This window comes from Falco naumanni, chromosome 4 (genome assembly GCF_017639655.2).
Source record: "Falco naumanni isolate bFalNau1 chromosome 4, bFalNau1.pat, whole genome shotgun sequence".
NCBI classification, from domain to species: Eukaryota; Metazoa; Chordata; class Aves; order Falconiformes; family Falconidae; genus Falco; species Falco naumanni.
This window is the reverse complement of record NC_054057.1, coordinates 112,755,518-112,767,603: the sequence shown is the minus strand read 5'-3', so window position 1 is coordinate 112,767,603 and position 12,086 is coordinate 112,755,518.

Here is a 12,086-nt window from a genome sequence, read left to right as displayed (position 1 = left end):
AGGTGACTGAATGCTCGTGGATTACTGGCCAGCACTCAGTTCCTTGATGCAGGGCCACAGATCAAAATGGGTTGGAAGAGAGTGTGACAGTCATTTAGTCCAATTTCCCTGTCCATGTAAGAATCAACTTGGCTTACATCATTCCTGATAAATGTTCGCCCAGCCGGATTTAAAGGCTTCCAATGCTGATAAGGACTTTTGCATGCAATCTGTTCTGGTGCTTTATTGTTCTCTCTGCTAGAAACGTATCCTTTGTACATAGTCTTCCTTGCAGCCATTAAAGCTGAGTACTGCTGCCTCTGTCCTGAGGTGGAGAACAGCCAACTTTCTCCTTAGAGCAGCTTCCAAGTGGTAGTCTGTTCCCATGCTCCCTTGCAGCCTTCATTTCTGAGGAAAAGAACACCAATATTGTGTTGTTCCTGTAGGGCACTTGTGCATCATTCCCTCCCTGCTTGCAAGTTGTAAAGGGGGACCAGGTGGGCTGAAAGGTGGTGCACTTCGGATGTGTTGCAGGTGATTCTTGTGCCTATGGTGTTTGAAATAACAGAGCTGCTACAGCTCATCTTATTACAGGAGAGAGGTCATTTCCCAAGCAGTGAAGACCAAGCCAAAACTTGCATTAACATTTTGTTTGGGCAAGTTTTCAAAAGCTGCATTTAAGTTTTAATAAACTACTGTTTCTGCTCCAGGTTGCATCCAGAGGGACAAATACCCAGTGAGAAAAGGCTTCTCTCTCACAGCCAAGATGATGATGAGATACCAAGAGAGACTTTATCCAGTTTTGAGCCAATTTCCTGTTCCATATATGTTTTGATATGTTTTGAGTTACTTGTCAGAAGTTTCAGATGTTCCTCCCTGTGAAGGGTCATGTCACAGTCGTCCTCTGTTACTTTTGCCTGGCATCTGCTTGCAGATCCCAGCACGGTCCATCCAGTCCCTGGTGAATGCAGAAGGCTGCCTACATGCTGCCATCCTGCAGCCATGGGATCACAGCCAAGGCATGCTCTGCATTCAGGTGTTGCCATTGGGACAGGTGGCAGAAGATACTGTAGCCTCAAGGATGTTCTACAATGTGCCCTAGTTGCAGAATCAGACCTCTATCCAGCTTCCTCCTGCTTTGCGGTCAGCTCTTTGGTTGTGCCACATGGGCTTAGGCTGATGTGCCTGGAGTCAGAGTCTGCATCTGAACTGTTCCCAAGATTTGCCCTCTGGACGGGGCAGTCTTTTGTAAGTGTGCCTGCAAGTGGGAGGTGGTGTCTTATGGGGTACTGACCTGTGTGAGCCCCCTGCCCCTCTTTGATCTTGCCTGTCACTGCCACAGTGGCTCTGGCAGAACAGCCTTCTGAGGGTAGAATGAAAGTACAAGGAGTCTGCTAAATTCCCTGCTCATGTTACTTGGGGTTTTTGATCCCCTCCAGAGAGGGTGCGTAAGGGTTATGTTACCCTCTAGGTAGAAGGAACGGAGCAGTCCAAGGAACATGCCAGTACCAAGAGATGTGATCGTGCTAACCTATGTGTACTGTGCTGAGCTGAATACCGTGATGGTTTTCCTTCTGGGCTGAATCTTGGGATCAGGCTTTTGGGGAATATGGTGTGTGCAGATGCACTGGAGTTTTTGCAAAATCAGCTGTTTTCAAGGGTTTTGCTCTAGAGCAAACTGCTTTAGATTGCTTTCTCTCATGCCTGAGAAAAGAAATTCACGTGCCTGTGGATTTCACTGTGAGGACAGTGGGTAGTGATGAAAAAGAAGGGAGAGCCTGTTTGCAGCAGTTCCTACCTACAAGCAAGGCCTAAGTAGTTCCAGCTGAGCCCAGAAGTAGGTGTGACTAGCACTCTTCTCCATCTGCTGTTGCTAGGTCAAAGGCAAATAAACTGTCATTCCATTTCACTCCCTTTGGGAAGTTTAACGCTGCAGTTGCTGGAAACTTGCCAGTTGTTTCATCCTATTCTGGGATTCACCAAACTGGGATTCAGATCCCTGCTGTGTGACAAACTGCCGGCCTGACCTAGGGTGTATTATTACTTCCTAGGGTGTATTATTGTTCCCTGCTGTTACAGTTGGAACAATATCCCTTCTCTCTCTGTCTTAGAGACTATTGTAAGAGTACCTTAATTAGAGGATGTTGGGGGCTCAGTTACTTCAGAAAGGACTGGATTATGACTGTCCTATGGCAATCTCTTCTTCAATTACATCTGGAAAGAGCAAAGAATGAGCCAACTCATATGAAATCTGCCTCACATGCTTCTTGGTGACAGGGCACACCACCCTGCTGCAGCATGACAAATCAGATTTGTTTTGCTGATTTCCAGTGCTGCCAGTGCAAAACCAAAGGATGTGGGAGTAAGCCGAAGTACCAGAACTAGTTTTTCTGCAGCAAGCGTATCTCTGAGCGTGAGAGCATGATGCACAGACAAACCAGCCTGCTGCAGAGTGCTGAGAACGTGCATCCTGTTCACAAAAGCAGCTGGTGTTTTTACAGTATATGAGCATCTAATATATTGCTATTGCAGACAGGTGGAGACAAGTGCTGCCACGTTTTGTGGTCTCCATGGTTTGTCTCCTTTATGTGGTTGGTATCAAAACTGTAGCTTTGTTTAAGTAGCAGCTTCTAGCTCTAAAGATATGCTTCATCTTCACCCTCCACCAGCAGACCTGAATGGTCACTCTTCTGACTTGCTCATCCTAGCATTCTGGACCGAGTGAGCATCAACGTGTCATTTCAGTTGCAGCTACCTGGTCAGTGTTACCATGATAACCGTGACTACAGGAGCACAGCTACCACAGGGCAGAAGGCCTTGGAACAACCGTGTGAACAAACTGCTGCCTGGGGGGGAAGGGGCCTTGTCCCCATTAATTATTTGCTCTGGGTTCAGCTTTCTTCAAAGGCCTACATAAGGAGTCTCAGGCTTCACCCTTTCTTTTGTGACAGCTGGGTGGTCTGAGATCGTCCTGTTCATGGCAGGGAGCACCGGGAGACACTGCTGGGATTCTCAGCCATCTAAATATCCAGGGCCAACAGGTGTGGCGAGAAACTGAGGCACAACAAAGGAAGAGCCATGGCAGAGTCACACGAAGAGTTCAAATGCTTTTAATGGGACTTACAGCTACCTAGCTCTAGCTGTACTTGTTTCTCCCTATACTGGTTCTTTAAATAGTATAGCTATCCCAGCTATCACCTGAGGGGATGACAGTGACTAGGAAGTCACTGTTATTCCTTCCTGTTTGCATAAGGAAAGGATGGGAGAGTGTGACCACAGAGATGTTCAGTTTCAAGAGCTTCAGTCTTGAGGTAGGACGCGAGGATGATTTTCACAGTTTGTGTTACTGGTCCAGCGATTACTGAACACTGCAGGACCTGGATGTATGCAAATGATAGATGTGATGGAGGAGGAAGGCAATGATAAAAAAAAACATTACATGAAGTTCATCTAGAGAAGATAAGATTCCTGAGAAAGGGTGTGTTAAAATGAAGCTGAGGTTTTAGGAGGGATGGCTTGTGCTGCCACGTTCCTGCTTTGTCGCTCTGAAATGGTAAGCATGGGGCTGAGTCTCGATAAGGTACAAGTTGTATATAGGAGACAAACTGAGTATCTCTGCTTAATGTATGTACTTCAGAGAATGAATGGAACCCCTTCTCCAACGTGGATGACTTTCTGGTAGGCCACAGGTAATGGGCCTGCAACAGTGGACAGAGCACAGGACTCTGAGGAGCCTTGTTGATCGAGAGCAGAGCACTGCTCAGAGTATGTCACAAAGATGCCACTTGCCCAAGTTTCTATAAACACCAGCCGCACAGTTAGGTATGAATATATGGGAGGCAGAACTCTGCTTCTAGTGGGATGTCTTCAGCAATTCTTACATGGGAGATTTTGATTTCCATTTTGTGCTAGCTGTTGCCTACAGTTTTTGCTCCCCACATGCTGCTGCTTCCTTTTTTGATGGTTAACTTGTCTCCTGTGTTTTGTATATACGCTATAGCGTGTGCACAGTGGGGCATGCCCATCAGCTTGATAGCACAGTGCCTACTGCAGTGGAGTCCTTCCCTGGCAGCCTGAGCCGTACCCAGCAATGCTGGTAGAAGAGGGGCTTCTGCCATCAAAATTCTCACTGTTTATCTGAAATACTCATCCAAGACTGTCTAGAACATGAACAGAATTGCTTGGGTTGTTGAAAAGGGCTTGAATTATTACGAAATTCCTGGCCTCGCATTTGGCTTATGATTAATTACTTAGGTTTGCATAGCGCTTTGGTGTTCTACCTGTAAATCCAAAGTAAGCCATTACAACTGTGTTGACCTCAGTGGAGTCATACCACTTGCTCCAGTTGGGTTGAATTTGGCTCACCTGGTAGTATGTGGTATTTGCGTTCTGTGAAACAAGTGTCCAATCACTGATTAAAGCCTTTCCAGGGACTGGAGGCTGCTAAGCTGATAAATCTTTCCTCCTTTTGCATACTGCTCTGCCACTTACCTGGGAATGACCTTCTCACCATACCTTTTGACTCTGAGCTTGCTGCGTCTCTGCAGTCCTTCTCTGAGCCTTTGCAGTTCATGGTGTGTTTGTGTTGCCATAGAACTTAGAAGCTTTTCTCACAGGTTACTCCATCTCTTTCGAAGCTTTCAGTACTCCATTCCCCTGCCAGCATCTTGTTGCATAACTCTCCCCCTGCCAATGTTGCTGGCTTGCATGGATGAAATACTTCATGCTAGATAATTTGGAGTAACCTTGTGACAAAAAAATCCTAATCTAAAAGGCAGTTTAGTCTTGCATTGTCCTTCATGTGATTTTACTGCTGATGGGGTTTGCTGGGGTGGGAGTCATGGTGCTGGCATCTGCTTTCTTTGCTTGAGAAGAGCAGATTAAGATCATACTGTGCTCAAACAAGGCTTCCTCATTTAATGTGTATGGGCAGTGGGCACTCAGGCTGAAAGTAGATTTTGTACTTTAACTTCCAGGTCAGTGAGTTTTTTGTCTCATTTGTGTCAGCAGACAGTAGCCCTTTGTTCAGCATCACAGTATTTTCCACCTCAGCAACACTCACTCACACACAGACACACACACACACACAGACACACACACGTGATGCAGATCCTGAATTGTGCAATAAACTCCATGGTAAGTTCCATAAACCCAGCAGGTATATCAATCTGTTCTGCTTCAGGGCTTGATTGTGTGCCCTATTGACCAGCAATAAAGTCAAGAGTTTGGAGGTAGTTAGTTATTCATTTGTTTTGGCATTGCCTGTGTGGGAAAGAAAAGGTGCATAAATAATTTGAGTGAAAATTTTGTCTTTGAAGAGGTAGCCTTTGTGACTTGTGAAAGCTGGATAACTCAGTAAAATTAGTTAAGTATTAAATAAACTATTTAATTTAGTAATTAAGTAATTTTGTTACTAAGTAGTGCCAGGATTAAGGCCAAGGTAGGTCATGAGCATGAAAGATCATGAGTCACAAGCACAAAAATTAAGAGGTGAATGCATCTGGATGAGTGCCCTGTAGCCTGTTGGTGATGTCCTGATTAGCAAATAACTGCTTCAAGTCCTGCCTTTGCCATGGTTGGTAGTTGCTGGAAACCTCCTCTGCTGATGCACAGCCTGGAGAAGCAAGAAGGGCGGCACCATCCTGCTGCTGGCACGCCTTTCCCGAGCATCCCTCTCGGAGGTGCAGGCGTGTGCCAGGAGAGCCTCAAGCATCCATTTCTGGGTAGCAGTGTGCGTCCCACACAGGAGTGTGACCCTTCTCCCTCTCGAGGCCTGACCTGCTGCTTTTCTGCAGACAGTGGCCAGAAGAGTAAAGGCAACCCGCTTTGCTCTTCAAGTCTGGCAGTGCCTTACTTCCAAAACTCTGCTCAGCCCTGGAGTGCTCTCACACCCAGCTGTGCCTGACCTCCTGTAACCTCGCTGTTTGTGCTGTGGATCCCTACAGAATTCCCTCTGTCCTGATCCTCTTGGACTTTGTCCTCAGAAAAAAATCCTGCTTAGGCTTCTCAGAATTAACACACATTAGCTGAACTCAGAATTGCTATTTCCTGGGAAGTTCTGACACCGTAAAGCTGGTTTGGTTTTTTTCCTCCTCTTTAATCAGAATTAAATAATTTATTTGTAAAATTTCCTATGAGGACACTGTGTCCCAGATTTTGAGTTTTAGAAATGTTTTGCTCTGGGACTTCTGAGTTTTTGGTTTGAGTTATATCCATTTTAAGTTGTTGTATTGCTTATGCTTACTGCTGATTTGCTAAGTAAAGACTAACAGTAAGTCACAGTATGTATATAAGAAAGTAGTAGTTACCTCTTTTTTTTTTTTCTTTTTTTAATCAGCAAAAGCAGCTGCTGCTTAATGACTAAAACATCTTATCTTATTCTCTAGAACAAGAAGTCCCTTGCTTACAATGTAACAAAAGTCTGGCACTGACATTACAACACCCAGGAATTGCCTTCATCTAGAAAAGCAGGTAACATTTCATTCTGTGGTAAGTAGCAACTCATCTTAATGATCTAAAAAGTAATAAAATATTTCACTAGTTCTGTCATGTTAGGGCAAAGTAATAACAATGCATGTGGGACAAAAACCTCTAAGATAAAACATGTACAATTTGCAAGTGCTGAAGTAGAGCTTCTGAACTGCCAGAAACAAAGTTGTTCCAAGTAGATTTGGCGGGAACTTTTACGAAAATCAATAGCTCCTTCAGGAAAAAAACTTTTAAAAAAATCTGTTCTTAAAAGAAGTTCTTCTCCAGAGTGTGTTTTGATGGTGCTTTTCTACTAGCTATGTTTCTGTCCCAGCAAAGGCACTTTTTGTTATGCTCCTTAGCACTGTGAGTAGAGATGACTTAAACCTTTCTCACTGGGAGTTAAACCCAAATCTCCATAGTGAAGGTCCTAAAAATTCCCTCAATGCACAATCTGCCCTTCTCTGGCTCCCGCACTGCTTTTGTACTGCTTGTAACACATCGTGTCAGGTATGAAATAATTCCCCTTATCCTGAGGCAGGAGCACGCCGTTCAAAGAGCTGCTGTCCTTCCTGCCCCTTACACAGGGAAAGGACAGTGCTCTCGCTGCTGGGCCTCTTCTGTGGACGCCTCCGTCCACGCGGAGGAAACGGCAAATGTTGTCATGCCTGGTTTATCTTTTCTGAGGTTCTGCCCAAACAAGCAACACAAGTAAGTTCCAGAAAAAAACAGGGGGGCCTGAGCACGGAAGGTAGCTTGCGTGACCGGGAGACCACAAAATTAATAGAGGCAAGGTTTCCTTTCCTTTCATGCTTTGTGTTAAGATGCAATGACTAGTGGATGGGCCTTTGCTGCCTTCGTGGAGGAAAGTGTGTCTGTGGTTACCTTTCATCACTCATCACTGCAGACACTGGTGGGAAGCCACAGTTTGGGGAACAAATTCCAGTGTGGCTCACAGCACAGATAAAGTTTATCAGTCTTAAATTAAATCCATGCACCTATTACACCATATAGCTAAAAGAAGACAAACCGATACCGCAGAAGCAGCTTGCGTGTGTGTTTTAAGCAAGCATGTTCAATTTGGGAATAGCATCCACAGTGGGGAGCAGATCGGGGCTGTCGCATGGCAAAGGACTCCAGTGGGAATGGGATTTATAAGTAGGATATTTTCATGGGAGTTGGTACACAATCCAGGCATCAATAGTTTTAAGATGTAAAGAGACCAGCAGAAGAAGCATGAGTCAGCAGTGTGCTGCCGAAGCTGGTCTGCCCTTAGCAAGACACAGCTGCCATGTTCCCCCTACTCCACTGATTTAAAAGCTATTTTACTTAATAGTATTGTGAAAGAAACTCTTAGCTAACAGGGAGGGCTGAGTTCTCCAGAAGTCAGAAGTAAAGGTGCTGACAGCTTTGTTGCAAATGCAGAGATAAGAAGATGAGTGACAGGTTTTGAGTCAGTGTAGAACAAGCAGATTTCATGAACTAGTTTATGCTGTGTGACCTTAATGCCAGTATTACTGCAAGGTCTGGGAGCAGTGCATCAAGCAAAGACAGGGTGTGAGGGCAGTTTCTGGAACCATGCCTCTGAAAGAGCACTGGACAAATTCCCATGGGTGTGCTCCTCAGAATTTTATTTCCACAAGACAACAGATGTTCCCGCTTGCCTCAATTCACAGAATTAGATTGAGGGTTGGAGAATGGAAGTATTCGTTATTCCCTAGGCTGAGATCTGGGTTTAGCTACGTCCAAATAAATTCTTTATGCAAGTATGAAAATGCCTTTGCTTGTTCTTAAATGGTATTTAGTATGCCATTTTTGCCCTATCTGGATTTATGCTGGAAGTGGATCTTTGAAAGGCTAGGCAAAAGGCTGTAGTCTGGAGACATCACAGCTACGTGTACAACACTAGAAGCTACAGGGGAACCCTAAAGTAATGAAGCCAGTTGGACAGGGAACTGGTGTTCCATTAGCAGGGAAGCCTGAGGAGAACTGGCCCGTGTCAGGAAAAGGATGTTCCCGTGCTTCATGGTAGCAGGCAAGGTTCAGTGCATGTATCTGACCATTTTGAAGGGGTTGTTTGGCTGCATTTTGGAGCTTGCAGAGTCTAGTTAAGGGCTATGTACTTCTGAGTAGGACAGAGGTCTAAGATTTGGGTGCCTAAGTGAGGCTCTGTCTTTCTGTCATCACTGACTGAGCCATAGAAGACCCAGGGTTGAAAGCTGGAGAGTCAGACCGACATGGTAAGGTTGCCCAGGAGGCATAGGAGTAGGGGAGTTCTCTGTGGGCATTTGCTTGTTCTCATGTTGAGGAGTAGGGCAATGCAGCTGGTGCCTGCACTGTGTGTGGGAGAGCCCTGCGGAAACGCAGAGAGCAAGGGACCGTGTGCCAGCACCAGCTTCATGCCATGTGCGTCCTCAGTCAGTGTGGGAATGATATGCACGAGGGGCTGACAGGTGGGCGTAGAGGAGGGAATGAGCGGAGTGCTGAGAAGGCTGCTGTAGGCAGCAGAGGAATTTTGATGGCAATAGGAATGTATGGTGAAGTGTCCGGGCTGATATGGTTGTAGGATAGTTTCAAGTAGACAGCCCTGCTACAGACAGGGATGTTTAAAACCAAGACACAAGAGTGTGCCAATAACACTGTGTACCGTTCTCTCAGGAGCAGGTGCAGAACAGGGCTAGGAGGGTAAGGGACAGAAAGCTCAGCAGCTGAGAGAAAACTAAGAGATGGGTTTGTTTTACCTAGCAAAACAAAGACTGGGAGAGGAATGTGATGTCTCTTGATAAACACTTCATTGCAAAGTAAATACCAGAGGGGAAGAAAAGGTCTTTATTATAAAGATCAATGCTGGCACAAGGACAAATTGGTACAAATTTGCTATTAATAAACTTAGCCTGGAAATAGGATTTGCAACCACTAGAGGAGTGAGATTCTAGAGCAACCTCTCAAAGGGAGAAATGGAACCCAAAGGAGCTTTGTAAAGGAGCCTGAAGAGCCTGCAGTAGCAAAGGGAGAGTAAATCGAATCTCTGACACAGCCTCATTTTATTTTGTGCGTGTTGATGCTATAGACAGCCTGACCCAATAGTCTATGCACGAGGGCAAGTTGCAGTAGAAGATGGAAGCAGCAGTCAGCAGCTGTAATTAAGAATCGATAGCCAGCTGCAGGAGATGGAGAGTTTCATGGCAGCTGAGCTGTGCAGATACCCAGCTTTGTGTTTCGTGTTTAGGAACAGAGACTTCACCAAATTGGGTAAGTTTAGAGCCTTTTCACAGCATCTTTTAGAAGCAAAACTTCCACAGGACTCACCTAAATCTTCCCTCTCCACCTTTCAGTTGCTGCCGTTTTCTGCTCTAGTCTGGCACAGATCTACATTGTGGCTGTAGCAGGGTAGCTTTGTCTCTGTGCCCCTAATTCCTCGTCCATAAAAGATTAGGATATGTTTTGGGACGTATTTTGAGAATGCTTCCAGTTTTGCTGGAGAATTCCCAAGAGAGCCTTTTGGCATGAAATTCTAGAGGGAAGGTTAGCAAAGCTTAGGAGAGCTGCCTTTGTCAGAGGAGATGCTAGGAATCCTTCTGCAAACCAGCTTGTTGGTTTGCAACAAGCTTGAAATGCTATCAGTAAATTTTTGGATTAAGAGAAAATGAAAGTGGTTTGGAAATTACAATGTTATCTTGGGTCAGATCTGAGGAGTGCTTACCTATAGGACAAGCTGAACTTTTCAGGCTAGAAAATGAGAGGAAAATGCAAATAGATAAGCAAAAAACCAACGAGCTACAAGAACTTCAGCCCTTAATGGTGGTACACAGAAGGGTATTCCCAGAAATGGCAGTTCTTTGGAACTGGACTGAAGAATGCAAGAAGCAATCAATAAATAGAAGATGCATCTGCACAGAAACATGAGGAATGACAGAAGGGATAGTAGGGGAAGCAGAGCAAGTATCTTTTTTCAGCCCCTAATCAAACACGAGCATTCAGTGCAAGAGACAGTTTACTCCCCATTCCTTCTGGCTGCAGACCTGGAGACCATCAGAGGTATATGGCAGAAAGCTGGAGGAGCACTATTGCCCATATGAAGAAAAAATCTGCTGCTGCTTTGAATTTTGCTGCAATATCCATGGTGTAGCTGTGCTGAGTTTTGTTTTCTGTGCAGCATTTTTTTTCTTACTAATAGATTTTACTTATTTGTCCCCCAGACTTGGCAATAAAAGTAAGCAGAGCTTTGGAAAGCTGCCATTAATCGATGGAGTCAGTGCACTGGAGTGATAAAGTGAATATAAAAATCTCATTTCCCAGAGGAGGCTCTTACCCGACAATGTGAGAAGTCATAGGTCTTTCAGAAGTGGCCAACTTCTCTTGCCTCCATCTAATTAAGGCATTCTGTCTTTGCATTTTCAAGTGATCGTGGGACCAGAAAGGAATTTTAGTAAGGAGAGGGAAATCAGTGAGGGACTGACACCAATATGATCTAATAGTTGGCAAGGACAGCAAATCCTAGTCCTCCTCTGCAGCCCAGCTTGACACCTGTAGTCCTTGAAGAAGGACAGAAACTTGAGCTCTTCGCTTACGGGCCATTTGGCCCATTATTGGTGAAGTTAACTGTCCTGTGCACATGCTGGTTTGGTACCTTGTTTTTATGGTTTTCTGTTGGTGCACAGAAAATAGCGTGATTAAAGCCAGGCCCGCGGGACGCGTGACCTGCAGTTGCTATTGACTTTGAGGAATGTTTCTCCCCATTCGACCTGACAGGTCAACAGAGGATTGAATCCTGGTGTTACTTACTAAAAATGAAGTTACTCAAAACTGTATTCTAACATATCCTGTTTGGAAATGAGCACAATCTTACCCTAACTCTTCTCAGCAGTGTCCTTCAACATTACGACAACAAAGTTGATGGTCAAAAAAGGTTACTAGTAGACTGGCATAATAAGTTCAGACTGTTTCATCGGCTGAAGGTTATCAATTTTAAATAATCTGAATTTGTTAATGCAATAACTCCTACAACATTACCTCACACTTCTGAGTATTTGGAGTGTTAAATAATCCAGATACCATTGTGGTAAGTCTGAATTTCTGTCTGGTTTCCAGAAGTTAAAACCTGTGTGTCGGATTCTGTGAGACCTAGATCTGTAGTCTGCAGGAAAAAAACTTCTCTTTTTCTGCAATATCTGAGAAATGGAGGTAGAGGCTTATTATTCAGTAGAGACAAAAGTTTTGTCCCCAGTTGTCCAAAAAATGCCTCTTCAGATATGACAAGATTATCTCTGTTCTAAGCTGTCTTAGGATGTTTGCATGAGCAGCATAGAGGCATTTGGAAGAATGCTGAGTAGCTCACAGTCTTTTCTCTTGGCAAATGGAAGAGGTGAATACAACAAATGCTGCTCGCTAAGAAGCTGAAAGCCTCAAGAGAACGTAACAAAGATTAATCTGTCTCCTTCTGAGGTATTCCACAATTTCCTTTTTACTTCTGTCAATTTAACATAGAGCGTAGTCTGTATAGGGGATAGTCAAAACATATTTCTGTATTTCTTCCCATTTGTTTTCCTTTCTTCCTCTGCCACTCCATTCTTTCTTTTTTCTTTTTCTTTTTCTTTTTCTTCTTTCCTTCACAGCTTAAATGAAACCAAGTAAGGTGC